Source organism: Oryx dammah, unplaced genomic scaffold (assembly GCF_014754425.2).
Source record: "Oryx dammah isolate SB20612 unplaced genomic scaffold, SCBI_Odam_1.1 HiC_scaffold_6, whole genome shotgun sequence".
Classification (NCBI taxonomy): Eukaryota; Metazoa; Chordata; class Mammalia; order Artiodactyla; family Bovidae; genus Oryx; species Oryx dammah.
This window is the reverse complement of record NW_024070190.1, coordinates 2,774,143-2,798,611: the sequence shown is the minus strand read 5'-3', so window position 1 is coordinate 2,798,611 and position 24,469 is coordinate 2,774,143. Positions and strand designations below refer to the sequence as shown.

General features: G+C 41.5%; 1 protein-coding gene across 2 annotated transcripts in view; it reads left to right on the top strand.

The window, feature by feature from the left end:
* Positions 1-24,469, top strand: part of LOC120865400 (muscarinic acetylcholine receptor M3) — a 390,390-nt gene that overhangs the window by 353,043 nt on the left and 12,878 nt on the right. The window lies entirely within an intron of this gene.

Genomic DNA, 24,469 nt, shown 5'->3' with positions numbered 1-24,469 from the left:
AATCCCAGGGACGGGGGAGCCTGGTGGGCTGCTGTCTATGGGGTCGCACAGAGGCGGACACGACTGAAGCGACTTAGCAGCAGCAGCAGCATTTGATTTCTGTAAGTGTCCTATTGGTTAGTAACATGTTGTGAGAATAAATATAACTAAGGCACACACTGGTTCATAAAGCAGAAAGCAAAACCAGGAGCTCATAGGCTCTGAATCACCTAAGTGCAGCCCACATTCACAGAACCTTCTTTCCATTAGGCTATATAGGTCAAAGCAGATGATCCCATGAAACTAAGGGACAATTTTAGGAAAATAATCACAACAGTTTTCTAATTTATTTTCAACCTTATAATTCTAAATAAAGTGCTTGTGGGAAAAAAATTCACAGAAAAATTTCCCTAGGCTTGATCGTTAAGATGAGTTTTAGGTTCAATGTTTAGAATCAATGTTTGTATAAATTGTTTGAGTCTCAGGATGTCAGGAGGTGTTTTTGCCTGGAGGGAACTTGCAGTCAGTTGATGAGGCTTGGAGTAGGTGGTGGGAGGCTACAAGAGGACGGAACCAGAACTCAAACCTGGGCTGTTGAACTCCAAACCCCATACTCCTAATGGCTAAACCACAGCATCTCATATTATGTAGGTTGGCAAGTTGCAGGGAAGAGACATTTTGCATATAAGCTTGGACCTTCTTGCCCTGAAAGCAGAATGACATGCTCAGCTGTAATTTGAGAGAAGGGGGATAGTGGCTGGCTTTAATCTGGTTACGATAGCAGCACCTGCAGTGACCCAGCCATCATCTTAGGAGACCCTCAGAAGCTAGGGCCACTTTATTCCTTCTGGGTGGGCAGCTCAGACTGAGACTCCCCAAGAGCAAAAAAAACATCAGGTCCTGTGTCATTTTGCAGTGTGATTGACCTCATTGGCCAGAACCTTGCCCTGAAGGGCCTTAGCCCAGCCCCTCAACATTACCAAACAGAAGTATTCTTGTCTAATCAGTAACAACCAGGGTAGCAAATAGAACAACTATTGGCTGGTTCCTAAAGATGGGAACGTGAAAACCATGGAGTCACTAGCCCCATTAATACTGAAATAGTTCTAGAGTTACTGTAGTCCAAAAAGAATCCAGAAATCTGAAGGATTTTTAGTGGATTCTCTTGAATTCTCTAAGTATAGAATTATATCCAAATTAAACTATCCAAGATCTCATTTTTTTTCCTATCAGTTTGAAAGAAACTAACAAGCATGGAGACACATTATGTTGTCAAGGGTGATAAGAATCTGGCACCTCTGAGTGTTGCCGATGGGGGTACAAATTGATGCATCTTCTAAGATGAAGAGTGTGACAACATCTATCACAATTACAAGTCCACTTCTAGGAATACTGACATGTGTTACATAAGTACAGAATGAAGAATGTACATTGCAGCATTTGGGGTAATGGTAAAAATACAGGAAAAAATCTAAATGGTCCCAGTTGAGTATGATCCGTCCATACAATAGAAGAGAATGAGGAATCTCGCTGTGAAAAGACATGGAATTAATCTCCTCCTTGGTATTTTACATGAGAAAAAGCAAGATGGAGAACTATATCTATAGTATAAACTCCCATGTGTTTACAGCATGCTCCCATTTGTATGAAGAGAAGGAAGCAGAATCTATAAACTTACACATGCATAATACACCCCTAAAAGAAATAACGAGACACTGAAAACATTGGTTACCTGTGGGATAGAACCCTGGGTGTCTGCGAGATAAGGATGTCAGGGAAACACTTCCATTTAGAGTTCTTAAATTGTGAACCATGTGAATTTATTACCTTCGCAAAAGCAAATGAATAAACTGTAAATTAAAAAAGGAAGGGGAAGGCAGAGGAGCCCAGCAGGACTTTAGAGATGAGTGGCTGGTCTGGTCCAAGTAGCTAAAAGGATGCATCACCTAGACTAGGGGTGAGAGTGGACCTGTGCAACCCTGGTGTATGAAGGGGTGTGTGCGAGAGGGGGATGTGTGGGGCCCCAGCAGCATGCACAGAAAGGAGCCATAGGATGTGACACTACAGACTGTCAGCCACGTGCAAGGGTGTGCGATGCAGACTGAAAGCTGGATGCAGAGGCAGATGGAGGAGCTGAGAGTTGGTCCTGAAACAATGATGGAAGGCAAGTCAGAGGAAGGCTTATTCCATCCCTGGGAACAAGCCAACAGTTCCTCCCCACTTCCATCTCTAACCTCTCCTTTGGAGAAGAATATGCAGTCTAGAACAGTAGGCAATTAGGTGAAACAGTGAATTTACTTGACTGAAGGCCTGCAGCTTCCTTATGGGAGGCGATCCTCTCCCTGGGTCACACAACCAACCACAGTCAAGTCCCCATTCCTGGCTCATCCGGAAGTAACAGACTACACTCCCCAGAGCATGCACAACTCAGACCTGCATCCATACCTAAGGTTGCTTCCTCCCTCTCACCCCCAGAGCTCTGAATTTGAACTTACTACAGTATTTATCACCTCTTAGTAGGTGTTCTCTCTGTGCATATCTCTTCATTTGCCTAAATTTTGAATACCTGTAGGGGAGAGCTGGGTCTAAATTTTGTATATGCCTTGTTTTACCTGGGTGTTTGGAAAATATTCACTGATGGGACATGAAGCCTGTCAGCCTTGATTATGAGTGTGCAGTTGGTTGCAGGCATCTGGAAAGAAGAGAAAAGAAGGGAAGTAGCACTTACAGTCACATTCAACTCATTGTTTCTTTCCAGGTACGTTGTCTTCTACTCAAAATGGGCATGCTGTGGGCCATTCTGGTGTTCTTGTGGGCCAGTTACTCCTCGGTTCCCAAAGCCGAACAGGATTAGAAAACATTCTATGAGGTGCTCCTGGGAAGATTCGCAGTGTGTAAATCACACAGTCTTTGCACACAAGGAGTTTATTATCTAAAGAAGGAAAGAATAGGCATTTGTATGCAAGGCTGACTGAAGGAAGTAGACCTAGAAGTCACATACTCTGAACAGTCACATGTTTAGACCTAGAGACTTGAGGAGAAGTGAGGAGCAAAGAGCTGAACATGTACATTTCCCAGGCACCTTACAGTTGTCCAAATAAGTGGAATTACCCCTTCTGGGCAAGGAGGACAGATGAAACTTTGTCTGTTAGTTTCCTGTGCAGGCCTTCAATTAAGTCATATGATAAGGATTAATATTGTTTGTTGAGTGTCAGCAAGGTGCCAGACATCTGACACCATCCCTTCCTGCAAGCGCTAGACAGACGAACAATTCAAACACAAGATGGATCAGCTGACGAGATGGCTCCATCTCAGAGGTGAGCTGTTTCAGGGTTTTGAGGGCTGGTTTTTGCTATTTGTTCTTGAGATATTTTTCCCCAAGTTTTCACCTGGTGTTCTGGAGAGGAGTGAAACTCCTCCTGTGTGTACTGTGTTGGGCAGTTACTCTGCAGTTATGCTTCCAGGATAGCTGTCCACTTTGTTAGCCACTTTCTTTAATATTAAAATCTGTCTAAAGCAGAACTGCTCCAAGAAGATCCTGCTGTCCATCCATTTTCACCAGTGCATTAAATAGATGAGTGATCACAGGTGCTGGGCGTGTTTGTCCTCTTTAGACTAAAGAGACATTTTTGCCTGCAGCGTTCCTGAAAGCTAGCTTCACTTCAAGGGAGCAAGGACAGAAATAATAACAATTACAGAGGTGATACTGTGCATTCCTTCTCCTTGTATTTCTCACACTCACCATAAATGTGCCGCCCTTCTGATCTAAGGTACCATATCTGACCTACCCCTGCAGAGAGATGGTCCCACGGGGTTCTGCAAAGCTAGGATTCTGGAATCACTCCCAAGATTGCTAATGAGAGAAGATTATCAAGAAAAGTGGAAAGTTGGAATTATAATGGCATTTATGTAAACACATATTACTTATATAGAGGCTGTCTGGAATGCACTACAGAGTAGCCTATGGGACTGTTACTTCCTATGTTTTATGTACTGTATGGATGGAAATAAGTGCTGTAGTAAACTGAATCAGAATATATGAGTAGTGGTTTGTTTCTTCTCTTTACTTCATTTTGGTCTGTTTGTTTGTAATATGTCTCTGCTGTCATATTTTGAGTAGATCCCTGTAGTTCCATGGGCTTCCCAGCCTAAGAGGGGTTCTGGAGCTCTAATACTTAGTGTCTTAGACTTATATAAGCACATTAAACTGGAATAGTTCCTCATTTTCTCATCAGTAAAAGGCAGAATTCCCAAAGACTGGCCAAATATGAAGGGTGCACTAAAAATTTTAGCTGGAGTCAAGAGTGAAAAAAGTGGTTGGGCCACAATGTTTATATGTAGCCTTTCTACATCTTGCTAATTAATTTAGACAGTTGCAGTGATTGAATTCTAAAATAGGAAAACACACACACAGAACTGGTCTCTGGTTATTCTGATAAACTTGGCAAGGTGGCCAATATACCCCACCCACTCTGGCCACTTTGGAAATTTCTGCTGTTTATTAAATAGATGAGGCCTGCGTTCCCAGTCCACTCTGACCTGGAGCTGCTCATTAAACACCAGGTCATGGGGAGACTTGAGTGTTTAGAAAGGCAGCTGCATGGTGTGGTCAAAATACAATTTCCTGTGAGCCAGAAGACCTGAAACTTTGTCATGTTGCCATTTCTCAGTTTTAGACTGAAACCCTAAAGGCCTCAGTTTTCACATGTGAAAAATGGGTGAGAAACTGGCATGTCTGTTGAGGTTGGCGAGCTGATATATCTTCCAACTCAGATACTCTGTGACAGATCAAAGCTCTAGTTTTATATACCCAACAAACCTTCAGGGATGGGTAGGCCAGGAAGAAGAGTAGCTATGGTGGGGGTCCTCCCACAAAGAACTAGCTTACTGCCTATGTGTGAGAGGGGCCCAGTCTCAAAATCAGCTCCACAGACAAGCAACAGGGCCTAAATGATTTACCCTGAACAACTGAGGAACGGCAGGCTTTGACAAGCATCCTTTCCTTAGGCAGCCCTCTTTAAGCCTGAGTCTACACAGTCAACTTTTATAAAGAAAAAACAACAACAACAAAAGGTAAACATTGTACTTGTGAAAATGTCCAAATATCAGCAGGAAGTATAAAAATCAGAATATAACATTCTGACAGCCTGCAGTCAGACTAGACTGTGGAGTATTTTTGGCAACATGGGTCTGTTTTTTCTAGTCATATACATGCTGTGATTGATGTCATGAACAGACCTCAGGAATCAGCAGGCTCTGAGTCCCTCAGAGTATAAGCCACCTGCCCAAAACAATGCTTTAGTCAACATGTCTCTTGTTCAGCTTGAACGATTTGCAGAACAACCCTTCGGTTCTTATTTTTCCTTCTGGAACTGCATGCAGAATCTAGGGCCAGAAGGTTGTATGTCATTCATTTAGAACATACACAGATGTATATGTTCAGTGTCCCTGGTTACATTCAAACCTAAGGACAGGATCTGGAGAAAGAAATGGCAACCCACTCCAGTATTCTTGTCTGGAAAATTCCATGGACAAAGGAGCCTTTCCCATGGTGGGCTATAGTCCATGGGGTCATAAAAGAGTCAGACACAACTGAATAACTAAACAACAACAAAGGACAGGGTCAGTATATTCTGTCTTTGTATCTGTCTCTCTAGCAGAATGCCCTTAAAAAGTAGTAGTTCGCTGTTCAATCATTTGACATATATATCTGAACGCAAACTATGTGAGAAGCCTGTGCCACATGCTGGATAAATAGTAGTAATAAGACAAGATTCCTGCCTTTCAGGACCATAAGACTTGAGAGTAGATGCGTGTTACAAAGAAGGATAGACAGGTTTCCATGGCAGGAGGCCACAGACTTTTTCTGTGAAGGGCCGGAAAGCAAATACTGTAGGTTCCACTGTCCTGCTCTCTTGGTTGCAACTATTCAACTCTGTCATAGCCTGAAAGTGTAAACAAATGGGGCTGGTTGTTCCGGTAAACTTTATTTTTAGAGACTGAAGATGGAATTGCATATACCTTCTATGCATTGCAAAATGTTATCCTTTTGATTTTATGTTGAACCACTTAAAAGGGTAAAAGCCATTCTTAACAGACCTTACAAAATAAGGGGGGGCTTGCCAGATCTAGTCTACAGGCAGCCCCTGATCTATGGAACAGTGTGACAATTAAGACCTATCTGAATTGTATTTTTTATTGACAATAATTATATTAGGGGCTGAATCTTCAGACAGTATTGTGTAGCCATTGTGTTTTTTTATGTTCGTTCAGTCTCAGATTGTTAATCTCAATTAACAATTGATTAATTGTCTTTGATTTAGCATGTTGGGAGAAATGAGTAGCAATTGGTCAAAATTAACTGGAAGTTAGAATTATTCTATGTAATGCTTCTTATAATCTCTCCTGTTGTTTCTTCCAAAACAATTTCAAATGAATTAAAGGACAGAAATTTATATTGAGTTGCTCCCTCCATCCCCAAATCAGAACACTTATTGCCACCCCAACCTCCTTCCCAAATTCTCCCCCTTGAAGGTAGTTTATACATTGTTATAGAAGTAAATAGCATTCCCAATACTTGACTGCATCTTAATCCTTAAATTGTGGAGATGGAAGGCATCAAAAAGCTGGTTTCCATACCTTTTCCACGGGTAACATGCTGAATGACTCCACTTTTATTTATTATTCACAATCAAAGAATGGCAATCCAGCACTTGTTCCTGGTTCCACCTCTCCTTTGGCTGTTAGTAGTATTAGTCTAACAAATAGGAATTATTTAAATAACCAGCTTCAATGTAAGGGGTCTTCTTGCATAACTTAAAATAGTGATATAGAGAGATAAAGAGGCCCCACATCCTTAAAATTGATCTGATCTTTAAATGTTAAGATATCGGTATGCCTTATGACTGACACGTTACAGCTCCTGTGGTTTATCAGCTTCAAAGTGGCTGGAGGTAGTGTAAGCAAAACAAAGAAGTTGTGAAATGATAGCGAGTATCACAGGAAACCTGAGGGCCGGGAAAAGGCCAGACTTATGTGGGGCCCTAACTAGGACCTGGAAAGCCATTAGGACTCCAAGAAGGACTGCGTCTTCGTGTGCCCCTGTTTTTCAGGCAGACCAACTCTCTCCAAGCTTTTCTACACATATGTAAATAGTGACTTACAGACAACATCCATAGCCTGAAGGTACATCTTCACTGACCCACTGCCTGCCATTCAGTCCCAAATACACATTCTTGGGAGAGAGAATGTTATCAACCTGCTCTGGTCAGCTCACCCTGGCCAATCATCTGTGCCAGCACATAAACAGCAGAAACTAGGGCACCAGAGGGATTCCTATTGAAGTTACTCTACTTTTGGTATCATATATATATAAATATACATAAAGGTGAAAGAAAGTGTTAGTCACCCAGTCGTGTCCAACTCTTTGCAACCCCGTGGACTGTAGCCCACCAGGCTCCTCTGTCCTTGGGATTCTCCAGGAAAGTATACTGGAGCAGATTGCCATTCCCTTCTCCAGAGGATCTTCTTGACGCAGGGATCGAACCCAAATCTCCCGCTTTGCAGGCAGATTCTTTACCATCTGAGCCACCAAGGAAGCCCATATATATATATATAATATTTCTAGAATATTCAACACTCACTTCATAACCTTTTCTAAAATTTACTTTATTGAAATATAGTTGATTTACAATGTTTTGTTAGCTTCTGGCACAAAGTGATTCAGTTATATACATATATTCTTTTTCGTATTATTTTCCATTATGGTTCATTATAGGATAGTTATTAAAGTTCCCTGTGCTACACAGTAGGACCTTGTAGTTTATCCATCCTATATATAATAGTTTGCATCTGCTAATACCAAACCCCCAATCCATCTCTTTCCCAACCTCCCTCCCCTTTAACAACCATAAGTCTCTTCTCTATGCTCATGACCCTTTTTTGGCTTCACTTTGGGGGTCACTAAAGTGGTTCAAACCAGGCCAATTTGCAGAAAGTCATTTGCTTATTGAACAGCTCTCAGGAAAAGACAAACATCACTTTGTTTTCACTTTCCACAAGTCATCATCAATATCGTCAACAGAGAGAGCAAATACAAAATGTCCAGAAATTTGCTCTGTCAGAAGGGGCTTACAGAAAATGAAGCAAATTTATGTTAGGACTTTTCTCTCTCTCTCTCATAAACACAGGCCTACAAAGAGTCTTTGTGCTTGCTTGTAATTTTAATATGTAAAAGGCACTCACAGGTAATTTACTTTCTACTTACAGATTCTATCATATTCATTCCTTCAGAACTTATTCCAAAGATTTGTATCTTGAAACATAAAAGCATTTCTCACTAAAATCCTATAGGAAGTTGGGAACTTTAGGACTTTAGAACTTTAGAACTTTTTTTATTATTTTAAGAATAAAAGTTTCACCACTGCTGCAGAAAGGTAATTGATCCATTTTACAGAAGAAGACACTGAAACTCAGTTTTGTAAAGGAGTTCAACCCCAGGGGTCAGTTGATATGCTTCTTCTTGTGAAAAGAAAATCCAGATTCTTTTCATGGAAAATTTTATGTGATGACTATCTTCTCAGCATTTTTAGTTGTTAGACTTTAATTAAAAAAAAAATCTGCCCTCAGGTGACCACAGGTGCTAAGGGAAGCGGGTGGTCAGCTGGGCAGCTAGCTGAAGTGCAGTTGATTTCATCACTGCCATGTGAGAACATGTGCTGGGTGTTCTGTGATTGCCCAACAGAGGCACCCAACTCAGCAAGGCTGGGTTGGAAGTGGTGGGCTGGGATTTTCCATCTTCTGGGCTTGACCAGGTGACCCTTGAGGGTAAAGCAAGACTTTCCAGACCCAGAGAGTGGCAAGTGCAGAAATACTAGCAGGAAGAAAACAGGCAGTCCTCCAACGTGAATGAGCATCAGAATCCCCTAGAGAAATGATGAAAACAACCCTCACTGCTGGATGTCACCCCCAGAGCTTCTGTCTCAGCAGGTCTAGCATGAGGACCAAGAACCATGCACTTTCAGCAAGCCCCCCAATGACTCTGCAGCTACTGGACCCCTCCCCCTACCCTGACTTGAGAAGCACTGCTTTAAACATCCCAATACTCTGTAGGCCATTCAAATTGAGCTTTGCTTTCCAGGTTTTATCAATTTGGTGTTTATAGCCATGTTACCTCAGAAACCAATTTTGTGTCACTAAACGTTTACTAAAGCGTCTACAAATCTGCCAAGTTTTCTGCTTTCAATTGAAGACTCCCCAGCAGGAAGCCATGAATCATCGAATTGAAAATCTGGCACCCCATGAACTGGTTGGTCCAAGCACCAGGCTACAGGCTGGCAGTGCCTGGTGAGCAGAAAGCCAGAGTGATGAAATCCAGAGAGGAGAGAGAGAACTGCTCCCTTTCTTCTCACCCTCCAGTGCCCTTAGAAAAGTACTCTCTGGTCCAAAGCAGAACCAGCCAACCACCATCCCTCCAGGCTCACAGACAGCTTCTTGTCCGGTCCCTCTGCTGCAGTTAAAATCTCTGCTTCCCAGTCTTGGCAACAGCATTGGACGTACATCTGTTTCTGATGGCCATGAAGATATAATGGAGAGTTTCAAACATCTCTTGTTGCTGTTAATCTGTCTGATATTCCTTTGAGTTCAGAAGAGGAAACAGCAGCAATCCTAGTTCTCAGCTGAGGAAGCAGAGGGTAAGATACTTAGAAATGAAGGTGGCAAGCAAGTGCCCAATAAAAGAACTCTCAACCAGAAGTTTGTGCCAGTTGCTGAAGCTGCCGCCAACTCGCCTAACAGGAAGGTGGGAGGAGTAAAAATGAAAGGGAAAAAAGTGAAAGCAATGAGAAAGAATTAAAGAGAGTGCAAACTGATCAGGGTTCCATTTACAAATATACTTGGGTTCTTATTCAGATCATTGTCAGCTGCCTCATGCTGCCCTCCATCACATTTCCCCAAAAGCTTCTTATAGCCTAAATCAAACAGAAAAATCCACATCTCCAGATTTTACCTTAATTTTCCCAGGGTTCTTCCCTAAGCCACTGAGTTGGAACTCACCCTCAACCATCTGCTTCCTGTGCCCTTTGAATAACTATTTAAAGGAAGTTGTTTGTGTGCCAGTTTCACCAGCGGAAGAAAACCTTTTTATGGTTCTTTTCCCTGCAAGGCAGAAGATCCCTCTCTTGATGGACTGTTAGTGAAGTCCTATAGCAAGAAAGCACTGAGGGATTTAGAAACACAAAGTTACAGCTAGAGAACGACTATTCCTTCCACTGTCCTCATTTTACCTTGAAGAAAACGAAACCTGCAGGGAATGATTACTTGCCCCAAATCATCTGCTAATTAGTGCAAACCGGCTCCAAATGCTGGTGATTTTAACTGTTTATTTGGCTTGTTATTACTAATTAAGGGGTTTTGAATTAAGAAGTCTCCTGGTGACACTAGTAAAGGATAGCTATAATCATTCAACACTTTCTGGGTCCTTACCATGTGCAGACACTGTTCAAATGACAAATTAATTCATTTAATTCCAGCACAGTCCTAGGACAGGGGGTGCTGTTCTCTTCTCCACTTGACTGTTTAGGAAACCGAGGTACAGCAATAATTCATATTAATGCATATTTAGGAAACACTGAGAGTTGTTCAATGGTTAATTTATATGGGAGCAATAAGAAAGTAAATTTTAAGGAAAATCTAATCTATGCTAAATTTCCACCTGATAGGTACATATCTTTATACAACCAGGCCTTTGTGGCCAAGTCTTTTGTCACAGGCTATGAACTACTCGAAAGTAGCCGCTTATGTAAGGCAAATTGGCTGCACCCACATAGCAGTGTCCCATAAACCTACAGTAAACTGAAATTTACCAAACGGTGGGATTTCTATTCTAGGGTACTCCACAATTTTGAGGCTACTTTTTGCAATGGGAAGGATTCTCTCCAAGATTGTTGAGGATCGTCTTGCTGAGGGCTTCCTTGGGGGCTCAGACAGTGAAGTATACGCCTGCACCTCAGGAGACCCGGGTTCAATCCCTGGGTTGGGAAGATGCCCTGGAGAATGGAGTGGCTACCCTCTCCACTATTCTTGCCTGGAGAATCTCATGGACAGAGGAGCCTTTTGGGCTACTATCCATGGGGTCACAAAGAGTTGGACATGATTGAGCGACTAACACTTTGCTGTAGTAGCTTAGAAAATACATACTCATGTATCCCCGCTGCATGGGATGTTTTCTTTGTGGCTCTGGAGAATTTCCTGCCTGTCTCCACCCGCTATAGACTGCTATGCTATGCTCAGTCATGTCTGACTCTTTGCCACCCTATGGACTGTAGCCTGCCAGGTTCCTCTGTCCGTGGAATTCTTCAGGAAAGAATACTGGAGTGGGTTGCCATTTCCTATTCCAGGGGATCTTCCTGACCCAGGGCTCAAACCCGGGTCTCGGTCGCCTGCATTGCAGACAGTTTCTTTATCGTGGGAGCCACCAGGGAAGTTCTCTCTATAGGTTTTGTTGAAACATCAAATGACGACATTTAACCAGTTACTCAGTAGAATAAGTGTGTCCCCCTTTGACTCATCATTATAAAATATTAATGTAAAAAAAATTGTCTTATCAGGAAGCCACATCTCTCAGCCCACAATGCTATTCCACCAACTTTTTTGCATGGCTCCACTATTTTATGCTTTAGTTCTCAGGTTAAAAGATATCTCCTTAGAGACCTGACTCCTGCCCATATTTTTTAAAATTGCGTTTCCAGTTTACACATGCCCTTTAACTGCAGCTCAGACCTTTATTTCTTTTCTGCAACACAATTATGTCCATCCATTTTTTTGAAGGATTCTCCTTACTATTAGAATGTAACCTTTCACTTGTCTTATTCATCCCAAAACCTAGCACAGAATCTGGCACTTTTCTGTCTTTAGCAAACATGATCTATTCCATATGTGTTCTGCATTTGACGTGCTTAATGAATTTATTTAACCCATACTCAGGCACTCATTCCATGTTTTATAGATAAGGAAACTGAGGCATGGAGAAGAGATTAAGTAACTTACCCAAAGGCACAAAGCTGCTATAAGGATTTTTTTTTCTTATTAAAAATTTTTATTGGAGTATAGTTGATTTACAGTGTTAATTTCTGCTATACAGCTAAATGGTTCAATTTTATATATCTATATATATATACACATTTATATACATATCTTATAAATATATATGTATATTCTTTTCCATATTTTCCCATTATGGTTTATCACAAGATATTTTTTAATCTACAATATTGGTTTGGTTTCTGTCATACATCAACATGAATTAACCATAAATATACATATGTCCTTTCCTCTTGAGTCTCCCTCCCACCTCCCACCCTTTCCTACCCTTCCAGGTTATTACAGAACTCCAGACAAAACATGTATAAGAATTTGAACTCACAGTAACTCTGGGTTTGTGTTCAGCCATTATTTTTAACCAGTCTATACACAATAAATTCTTGTTGAACATATGAACATGTTACCAAATGCAAGTTCTTGTGCCCAATCCATGGTGAAGCCAAACAAACCAAAACATCAGAGTCTGGAGCAGAGAAAGGTTTATTACAGGGCCATGCAAGGAGAGGGTGGCTTGTGCCCCCAAAACCCCAAACCTTCAAAGAATTTCAGCAGGCTTGTTAAAGGCCAGTAAGGGAGGAGTGTGATTAGTTGCAAACTTCTTGGTGTTGAAAGCCTTTGTCGTTGCAGCTGTCCCCGTAGGTCAGGTCACAATGTTCCTTTATACCTCCAACCAGACAAATGTTATTCTCGGTTCTGTAATTTTGTATCTCTATATGGATGGATTCTTAAAGGTCAAAGCCCTGAGAATGGGTTCTCCTGTACATTTCAGGCTTTGGGCAACATTCTTTTATGAAAGGTGCAGAGCCAGCATGACTAAGCACAGGCAACAGAGCCCAAAGGTTAAAGTAAAAGGAAGAGAACTAATATGGAGTCAGATGTGTTCTTCCCTGTTACAAACATATGAATAAATGAAATTGAAATGTAAGTAAAGCAGCAGAGGATGAAATATCTGCTTACCTATGTCTGCTTTCCTGCCACTTTACTTCCTACATCTGTGTATACATTTATCTACACCTCTAATCTTTGGGTCCCTTTTTTTTTTGAAGTATTATTGAAAGTGCTTCTCTTAAAATTTTTCTACTGCAAATAAAAAACATCCTAATGAAGCCAGTATTCCCAAGGAAATGTATTCATCATATGAAAAGAGAACCCCATAAACAAACACAAACATCAACCTGTTTGATGGAAGTTCTGTTGTCAGGAGAGCTAAATTTGCCTGCTTTATGCTATGCTCACTTTAGCCCTCAAAAGGATATGTCCACATCCTAACCTCTGAGAACGCAAGAATGTTACCTTATTTGGAAAATTTACCTTATTTGGAAAAAGGGTCTTTAGAGATGAAATTTAGAGCTTGGGATGGGAAGATCATCCTGGATTAACTATGAGGGTCCCAAACCTAATGACAAGTGTCCTTATAAAAGATATCCAGAGGGGAAGACAAAAAGGAGGTAGCCAAATGACCATGCAGGCCGAGAAGCCAAGGGATGCCTGAGCTACTATAAACTGGAAGAAGCCTGTAGCTCTACAACACCTTGTTGAACTTCTAACTACTAAAACTGCGAAAGAATAAATTTCTGTTGTTTTAAGCCATTTAAATTGGGGTAATTTGTTATGGCAGCCAAAGGAAACTTAATACACTGATACATGATGATTTTATTAAATGCTTCTTGGTTTCATTAATGAAGCTTTTTGAGGCTGATTTGGTTCATCTCTTTTGTGTAAATGGATGATAAGGCATAAGAGAAATAGCTTACCACAGGCAACTTGAAATATCGTCTTTCTTTTAGTAACTCTGGTTTTACTGTGCATGCCTGTGCATGCACGTTAAATCCATCAGTCCTACAGTGCATAGTAGTAAGTTTTAAATATTACTCTTCCTAGGTAGTCATTCAGCATGTCTTTGTTGAAGATCTGCCCATCACTTTATTGGATGTTGTGGAGGGAAAGCAAAACAGAAACCTGTCTTATGACTTTAATGGTTCTGATGGTTTCATTCTTTTCAACTGGACTATAAACCCCTGAGTTAAAAATACATGTCTTGAAGTTTGTTAAATATTGTTCAAAGCCATAGCAGGCCGAATCTGTAGGAAAGGTGCCGAGTGAATTCTTGTTCAGTGGCTGGTAGAAAACAAGTAAAGTATGCTTAGCTCCCACCTCAGATGTATTACAGCTAGAAGACAGGGTCTGGCTACTGGTCTTGATTCCTTCTTCCTGTCAAAGTGCTTGTAGTCTAACTGCCTATTTAGACTCTGATGATAAGACTTGTAGCTTGGGAAATGGCCACAAGGAATGCCTGAAGAGAATTCTTATAGAGATCATTGGGAAAAGTGTAACAGGCAGCAGATGCCTTAGAAGAAATGAAAAATAATTGATATCTCTGAAATAAGAAGTCATGGTTTAGTTCCAGCTTTGTCACTAAATAAACTCAGTTGCTGTTCTTGAGAACCAATGGTTGGGGAAACTCATGTGAGTGAAGTCCATACTCATCTAAGTAAACCAATTGTCTTGTTGACAGTTACTGGCAATCACTTTTTGTACCCTGAAAGAAATATTACTACATGGCTTGTGTACTAAAGCCCTCAGTATATTTTTAGCGGCAGCTGAGTTTATTTGGAGACAGAGTTGGTACTAAACAATGAGTTCCTAAAATGGGTACTTGATTGTACTTTAATCAAGCCTTCGGCACACCTGCTCGGTGCTTCCTACACCCATACAGTGACTAAGCCATTAACCCTCTGTAAATGTGACACCTGCTGTGGTCTCTCCCTTAAAGGTCCCACAAAAGTGAAAGTGAAGTCACTCAGCTGTGTCCGACTCTTTGCGACCCCATGGACTATAGCCTACCAGGCTCCTCCATCCATGGGATTTTCCAAGCAAGAGTACTGGAGTGGGTTGCCGTTTCCTTCTCCAGGGGATCTTCTCGACCCAGGAATTGAACCCGGGTCTCCCGCATTGCAGGCAGACATTTTACCCTCTGAGCCACCAGGGAAGGCCTGAAGGCCCCATAGGGAACCTTTAGCTCCCTAGCAGGCCCTTCTGATAGAGTGGAAGGTGACTAAGCTAAATAACTGATACAAGTTCACTAGGCTGAAGTTGGTCCTACATCTTGCTCCTTCTCCGTTCATGTCAAATAGAAACTAACCTCTCTCTGTTTCCCCACTGTATTATTGAAGGGGAGACTAATTTAAAAGCTCCTGAAACTGTTTCTACATGATCTTGTAACCATTTCTAAGTGATCCGCAGAGTTCTGTTAAGAAATTTGGTACCATACAGTCTGCTCCCATAATTTCTCCTTAAGTATGCTTTATTATGTCAAGCCAGAGTAAGTCATGTGATGGGCATATTTTTAAGTAAGCAAGGAAGGTAAGAGTGGTTCTTGATGCTTGCTGAAACAAAGTCTAAGCCTTGAATTGAATCTTCTCTCATATCCAAACTTTGGTGAGAGAAGAAAGTCTTGGATTGAGATTGAAGGCAGCCCAAAACTGATTTTGAGCCGTGGATGGCCAGCAGAGTGGGGAGATGTGCTAAAGACCAATGATACTACTTTCGGGTATGTGCACTGAGAGTTTCCAACACTGATGGATATGTATTCTAATTTAAAATATCACAGGGAGGAGAAAATAGACGTTCCCATGGAAACATTTTCTCAGGACCAGCTCGTCTATCTTATTATCATATCTTATTTAAATATTTCCTGGAATCAGTTTTCACTTAATCCTTCTGTATGTCTTCTTCAGTGGCCATGGATAGCCTAACATCTGGTCAGCGGTGTTCTTTAAATAAATTGCATAATTGTGGGCAGTTCCTTCAATTTCCATAGGTCTGCTTACAATAGTTGCAGATCTCGTATCAGGTGAAAACCACATTAGCATTCACTTCCAGATCTGTAATTAAGAATTTTAAGTTTGCTGAACCTCACATTCCTTCAGGAAATACAGTAGACACCTGCCTGCAGCTGGAGATAGCACCATTCATTTGTCACAGGTATGCTGTTATAGTTCAGCTGGGCTCCAGTAGCCTTACTGGGCATCTGTGCATGACGTACCAAATACAGGGAGAAAACTGTCCCGTAAATGTTGCTTTGGCATGTTGTCGTATCAGAATGACCTCCTACTTGTTATTCTTTATTATTCTCAGAGACACTAAATCCCCCAAATGTGATATTTGCATATCTTGATTTGTCACTTTGTCCTTAAAGGACTTGCTTATGTGACTCACTGTTGTGGGATGGGTCCTCTTACTTCTGGCTGTGCATTGATACCAGCTTACCATCAGAGGGAATTCATTCTTCCTTTTTTCCTTATTCTCCTCTTTTCTGATGGGATCATTTGATGGTATACAGTGGGAACTCATGGGTTCTCAAACAATCTAAAAGGCTGATTATACCATCAGACGTCGAATTCCTTAAAATACATTATACCTGGGCAAGCTGAATTTCCCTTCCTCACAACATCAGGATTTCCAGCCACTCTATTTGCATGTGTTTTTTGAGATGTTTTTGGAGAGACTTTCATTACCTCTAAATATGAGAATACACCTATTGAGTACTCAGTTATGTGCAGAGGTTTTTAAACACTCAATATCATAATCGTAACTAGATAATCTCAGTTTTTATTGGAATCAGGAGAAAATTTACTGTGAGTCTAATAAGGCAAAAACTTTTAAGTTCTTTCACTTGCACAGGACCCCTGGGGGAGAGAGGAGTGGGAGAGAGGGCATTTTATATTCGTCATTTTGTGTTCTTTTTGTTAAAGGAGAAAAATACGTTTAGAGAAGCTCCAGTCTCTACAAAGTCTGCATTCCAGTTGGGATATATTGAAATATGAGTTTTATAAAAAGCCTGTTCTTATATAGGCTGCTTTTAGAAATGAAAAGACTCCCGTGGTGGCTCAGACAGTAAAGAATCCTCCTGCAATGCAGGAGACCTGGGTTCGAACCCTGGGTCAGGAATAACCCTGAGGAAAGGAATGGCAATCCACTCCAGTATTGTTGCCTGGGAAATCCCATGGGCAGAGGAGCCTGGTGTGGGATCACGAAGAGTCAGACACAACTGAGTGACCAACACAGAGAGTTGAAAGGTTTCTTGTTGTGGCTGTTGTTGTGTTGATGGTCATTGTGATGTGTTTCTCTGGAGGCAGCTGCATTGTGATACCAACACTTGTATATCATTAAGAATGGCAATGAAAAATGAACTGGATAAAGCGGAGACATGTCAATACCCTCACAAAGAAGCCAACCAATGTATTAATGAGCTTCCCCAAACAATTAATTTTCATCAATAGCTTCCTACAGCCAGGTTTCCCAATGTGCTAGAATCAGGGGAAGAATGCAATGATCTCAGTGTTGCTTCCCCTGGCATGTGTCACTGACCCAGAGGTCTCAAGTCATCTTAGTGTTGTTACTGAGTCTAAGCCTATACTGTACCTTGCATGCAGGGCAGTAAACTGAGAGGTGAGTTGTTGGGGCAAGGAACAGCAACTTTATTTGGAAAGCCAGCAGACTGAGAAGATGGTAGACTAGTATCTCAAAGAACCATCTTCCCCAAGTTAAAACTCAGGCTTCTTTTATACTAGAAGGGGATGAGATGTGGTTCTTGCAGCTGTCCTTATAAGTCCAGCAACAGTGTTCCTATAAACCTCCAACAAGACAATTATTATCTTCTGTTCTGCAACTTTTTATCTCTATATGAGTGTAAAAATGTTAAACCTTTAAAGATCAAAGCCTTGAGAATGGGTTGTCATGTATATTTCAGGCCATAGGCAACATTCTTTAACAACAAGTGGACAGCCAACATTATATGGAGTGTTATATCTATATGGTACTTATGGAGACATATATGCCATATGTGGAATGGCACATAGTAATCACTCAACGGATGATAGGTATCATTGGTTATTATAGAATTGGTTATATCATTGGCCATGTTGTAGACCCTGAAATATATCAGTTCAGCAGTATGCGTAGCTCTTTGCAATATGCAGTGCAATCCCTAATATGAATGTGGTATTCCATGCTAGGTCACTTAGATCTTGAAGACCTTAAAATCATTTGAATCTGGGGTTCAGTTCAGTTCAGCTCAGTCGTTCAGTCTTGTCCGACTCTTTGTGACCCTATGAATCGCAGCACGCCAGGCCTCCCTGTCCATCACCAACTCCTGGAGTTCACTCAGATTCACGTTCATCGAGTCCGTGATGCCATCCAGCCATCTCATCCTCGGTCGTCCCCTTCTCCTCCTGCCCCCAATCCCTCCCAGCATCAGAGTCTTTTCCAATGAGTCAACTCTTCACATGAGGTGGCCAAAGTACTGGAGTTTCAGCTTTAGCATCATTCCTTCCAAAGAAATCCGCGGGTTGATCTCCTTCAGAATGGACCAGTTGGATCTCCCTGCAGTCTAAGGGACTCTCAAGAGTCTTTTCCAGCACCACAGTTCAAAAGCATCAATTCTTCAGCGCTCAGCCTTCTTCACAGTCCAACTCTCACATCCATACATGACTACTGGAAAAACCATAGCCTTGACTAGACGGACCTTAGTCGGCAAAGTAGTGTCTCTGCTTTTGAATATACTATCTAGGTTGGTCATAACTTTTCTTCCAAGGAGTAAGCATCTTTTAATTTCATGGCTGCAGTCACGATCTGCAGTAATTGCTAAAAGAATTCCTTTGGTGAATTATGGTCACCCCATTATTGCATATTAATTCTACAAGCGTTTGATGCATGTTATCAACAGTAAGATAGAGCTTATAATAATATTTACTACAGATGGACAGTTCATATCTGAACCACTGAATTATATATGTGTGTGTGTGTGAGAGAGAGAGAGAGAGAGCTCAGTCATGCCTGACTCTTTGCAACCCCATGGACTGTAGCCCACCAGACTCCTCTGTCTATGGAATTTTCCAGGCAAGAGTACTGAAGCAGGTTGCCATTTCCTTCTTTGGGGATCTTCCCGACCCAAGGATCAAACCTGCATCTCTTAAGACTCCTGCATTGGCAGGCGGGTTCTCTACCACTAGTGCCACCTGGGAAGCCAACACTTTTCTTATATTATCCCAGGAAAGAGAAACACAAGCCTCACCTCAAAGGGTGAAGTCACCTGCCCAGGTAACTTAGGTGTACAGGGACAGCTTGCCATCAGGTATATCTGGCTCCAAATAATCCATTGGCTGGATTGTATATGCATAAGAGCCCCATTTCTTAACCTCTGGGAGCTTAGAGGCAGGTGGTGAGACATGATACTTTTGAACTCATCAGGGCAAGGTATTCTCATGTTAAGATCCTCAGGCAAGACCCGGGCAGTCAGCGTATCACTCAGAGAAAGAGCAAATTCCTTCTGAAAGTAATTCCAGGCACAAAACCACAATATTCAACCTGAAGTTATTTTTTGTTTGTTTTTATTCACAATCTCCAGTATAATTTCTTTTTTTCTGCCTGAATAAATCTTTTCATTTTACTGATTTCACATTTCAGGGTTTAATTTTTAATTCATTGTTCCTCTTGTATTTTAGAGTAAGGATTCGCAGATTCACACCATTTTGTTGGACTAGCTCAACTTTCTTCCTTGGTCTCTTTGTTTTTCATCCGTGGAGCCAGAATTAATAGTGATGTGAGCTTTAGTTTCCATTTGGGTTCAGGAAATTCAAAACAAGAGATCATTGTTTTCCAATATTTAATTATACAGGCTGTGCCAAAGTATACATTTTTTTATTATTTTATTTCAATTCTCACAGTTTCTGTTCTCATTGTTTTATTTTAAGAGATAGGTAGTACTTTCAATAAAAATAGTCTCTTTCATACTTATATATCATATTTCAATAATTTCATTTCCATTTTATATTTTAATCAGAAACTGAAAATGCCCTTGGAGTTTAGTGTTTTAAGAAATTTTTAAGCTCTGAATCCATCGTGTACTTTATCAGAGTACTTTCATATTTATTCATTTGTTTGATTTTATACACAATTTTGTGATGGGGGCTAGGTAGTCAATGGATAGGTCTTTTAAACACTGGTAAACTGAGGCTTGCCCTTTAAGGCCTTATAAAATTACAGTAGAGCTTATCAGGGGGAAATGAGTCAGATACTTACTATTTTATTTTTTAGAGTATCTTAGGGATTTGTATTGGCTTCACTAAGACTCTACACTATTTCACTTCAAAGAAAGAATCTTCAGCAGACACAGCATCTCATGCACTTTCCTGCCCTGAAAATTCTATCTGAGCCAAAAAGCATGATGTGCCAATAGATGAATCCGCAACAGTCCCTCATTATGTTTTTTAGTTCGTTGCAAGCTAGGGAACATAATATACGTTGTTTGGGAGTAAAATTTGGGGTCAGATTTCCTTGCTCCACATCTTGAACTCTGCTACTGAGGAGCTGTGTGACCTGATTCAGTCACTTAACCTTTCTCTGCCTCCATTGTCTCATCGGGACATTAAGTAAAAGACACTTAACTCACAGGGTTGTTGTGCAGATGAAGTTTTAATGTGTGTAAACAGAAAGAACAGTGCCTGGTGCATAGTGAGGGCTTAAAAATACACATGTGTAATTTTGTAAAAGAGCACATTTGGGAAGGACATATCCATTTATCTAACAAATATTTACTTACTAAGTAAACTGTTACCGCTGGTTACCTCAAGGGCATGAGAATGAAAGAGGCAAGGGCAGGAGGACTGAATTTCTGCTTTATACACTTAGGTATTATGTGGAAATATTGCTTGTTCATGACAAGTCCACTACTAGAGTAGAGGTTAGGGATAGAAGCCAGCACACCTGCATCATAGTAGCTGGGTGAACTCGGGGCAGGTTTTTCAACAACTTGTTGTATCAGTTTCTTCAGCTTCAAGTGGAAAGCCCAATAGTCTCCACCTCACATGATTATGGGGCTTCCCTGGTGGCTCAGATGGTAAAGAATTTCCTTGCAGTGCAGGAGACTCAGGTTCGATCCCTGGGTCAGGAAGATCCCCTGGAGAAGGGAATGGCTACTGACTCCAGTATTCTTGCCTGGAGAATTCCATGGACAGGAGCCTGGCGGGCTAAAGTCTATGGGGTTGCAAAGCGTCGGACATGATTGATGACTAACACTTTCACTTTCACGTGATTATGCCGAGGATTCAATGAGTTAGCACATGCACATCACTTAGAAAAGCACCTGGCTCCCTGAAGGACAGATGTCATCACACTAGCAAAGAGCAAACAGCAAGAGCAACACCTGCAGCATCCTGCAGTCGTCATGATGCTTCTCCTCAAAGTCATAAAAAAAAGAACTTAAAAAGCGTGTCCCTGGAAGGACAAAAGAAATTAAAATTGTAATATCTTGCTTTCATTTCCCTAGTTTCCTATTCTTCCCCCAATGCTTTTTTAAAATTGAAGTAGGGTGGTGGTTTAGTTGCTAAGTCACGTCTGACTCTTGCGACCCCATGGACCGAAGCCTGCCAGGCTCCTCTGTCCATGGGATTCTCCAGGCCAGAATACCAGAGTAGGTTGCCATTTCCTACTCCAGGGAATCTTCCCAACCCAGGAATCAAATCTGGGTCTCCTGCATTGCAGGCAGATTCTTTACCAAATAAGCTACAAGGGAAGTATTGTTGATTTAAAATGTTGTCTTAGTTTCCCACAATGCTTTTAAATCTCTTAACCATGCATAAAATTCTTCACTGAGTATCTAAAGCCATCTTGCTAGGTTTTTACTCTGATGAGTGGTAGAGTTTTTCTACTTTGTATTCTGTCTCCTTGTCCCCATTCTCCAATGCATCTTCTTCAGCAGAATTTGTTGTGATCTTCAGGGCTTTTTGCTTTCAAGTTGTTGAGAGAAATCATGATCACTATGTCTTTTTCTTGCCTGATTTGCTTTTAGAAGAAAAAGTTAGTATTTATTAATAAATATAAATATTTTATATAAGAATATTTATATTAATAAAATTTTTATTAATAAAATAAATTTTATTAATAAAATCATGCATATCAAATATCCATCCACTAAACATGTTATCTATTGAGAAGCCATTTTACTTTAATCACAATTAGAAGTTCTAAGAAAGACTTGGAAACTTGAAAAAAAGAAAAGAGGAAAGAAAAGAGGAAAGCAAAAGTAAACCTTTGGTACTGTCCCTGAAGATTTATAACCTAATAGTCAAATGAAAATACATATATACACAGAGTGATATTTCAAATATTTAAAAACAAGGAATGGCACATGTGGCTACCAGTCCAAGTGGTCACCTCATCGTGGCCACCTTGCTGGCATATTCCAGGGACCCCAGTTCTGAGTGTGTGGATGAAGTGGGAGAGGCAGAGTCTCCCACTTACAAAACATCTGTTGAGTGATGGCAGTTGTATTAGATGTTCACCTGTTCTCTCACTTAATCTGCTCCACAGCTATGCAGCAGTACTATTATTACCTGAAATTCATTGCTCAGCCATGCCCAATTCTTTGTGACCCCATGGACTAACACCCACCAGGCTCCTCTGTCCATGGCATTTCCCAGGCAAGAATACTAAAGTGGGTTGCAATTTACTATCATTGTTATTCTTAATGTTCTTATGTGGAGACTGAGGATCTCAGAGCTTTTATCACTAACCAGAGGCACAACAACTGGTAAACAGTGAGCAAGGACTCAAACCCAGGCTATCACCTTGCAGGAGTCCCAATGCCGTGACAGGTGTGAAGGGTGTGAGGTCCAGAGTACATGCTCGAGCAGCAAGAGGGATTACAATAATTGTGTATTATGTGATGCTGGTTTTCCAGAGAACTCTGCGTTTGGACTCTGCTGACTGCCAGATGAACCTTGAAAGAGAGGGTGTGGTTACTTGGGAACCCGTCTCTCTTTCTCTGAGGTGGAAGAGGCTGGCGTGGCTCTGGACAATAGCCTGGTGGTCCAGGGGAGGCTCCTCTCTCCCAGCCTCACCTTCTCCCAGTTCACCAAGTCCTCTTTTCTGGGGTGAGTCCCAGCCAGATGCCACCATATCTAAGGTCACTTTGAGAATCCCAGAGTAGTTTCTCAGCACTCTCTACATCTGGAGCCCTGAACCTGTTGCAAATACAATGTCTATCTCTCCCTTCCTACCACCTTCACATTCTCCAGGCGTATCCCCTGAGCCCTTCTGTTCTTGTTCCTAGTTCGCCTGTCCAATAATGTTGTCAATCTCAGTGATGAGGCTGGGTGGAGGCAGTAGCTCTGGGTCTACTCTGGGAAAGAAATTCTGCTGCATGTCAGAGTAAAGAGTCAAGCAGCAGAAGATGGAACCTGCAGTGTAGTGAGGGAGACAGGTTGAATTGCTCTGTGCTGGGATGGCAGGATGTGCAGGGCATGCAGGACCACTGAGCGGTGGACTTGGCATAGGCTGGGCCATGTCTTCAGAAGGCTGTGTTCTGTTTCTAGTGCTTGGCAGCCTGGAGTTCATATTCCTCACACTCACAAAATAGCCTCGCCTTTCTCCCTGTGTGGCAGTGATTTTGTTGAGTTGATGGTGTCTCCTAGTGGTTCCTGGACAACAAGAACCTTGTCCCCAGTGCAAGGCCTGCAGTAAGCCTTCGGACACACTGACTATCTGAAATAACAGTGGAAGAGCTGCATAAATGAATATGAGATTCATCCTGGTGGGGAGAGGTGGAGAGTGTGATTTCCAGAGAAAGGAAATGGGAGCTGATTCCGGAGGAGACAGAGCTTGCCAGGTGCCTAAGTGCCAGGACGTTTTCCAGATTTTCCTGGCAAATGGAATGTGGCAACATCTTCTGCTTCTGTTGTCTCTTTATACTAGAGTTTCTCAACTTCTGCACCACTGACCTCTCAGGCTGGATGATTCTGTATTGTAGGGACTTGTCCAGTGCATTGTAGAATGTTTATCAGCATCTCCTGGCCTCCACACACCTTGTGCCGGTAACATGTTCTCCCCAAACTGTGACAAAAAATGTCTCCAGATGTTGCCAAATAGGGCAGAGTCACCCTGGTTTGAGAAATCAACCAACAAATGTTTTATGCTCAACAAATGCCAGCTCTTGTGAGCCTTGAAAAAAGCCAATCTATACAATCAAACACTCGCAGAAAATTATTCAGTTAGTCTTAACTATTTTTTGAGAAACTTTCATGGACCCATTTGCCTATCCTGAGGGCTGTCTACTATCCTATCCAATCCTCAAGAATGATAATCCTCATTTTATAGATGAAAAAGCAGGATCAGAGTGCTCAGGCAGCTTGCCTGCGTGGCAGAATCAGTGTTTCTGGCCCTAAGGCACTGTTGCAGGACACGTCCTCTACTTCTGCTTTTTTGCAAACAGTCTTCTGTACATGGATGAATGATGGGGAGCGGGGGTGCATACAGGTTGCAGTTTTAAAGGAAATCAGATGTATGGTCTGTGTTCAGATGCAAAACCAAATATCTCTGATAAATGTGGACC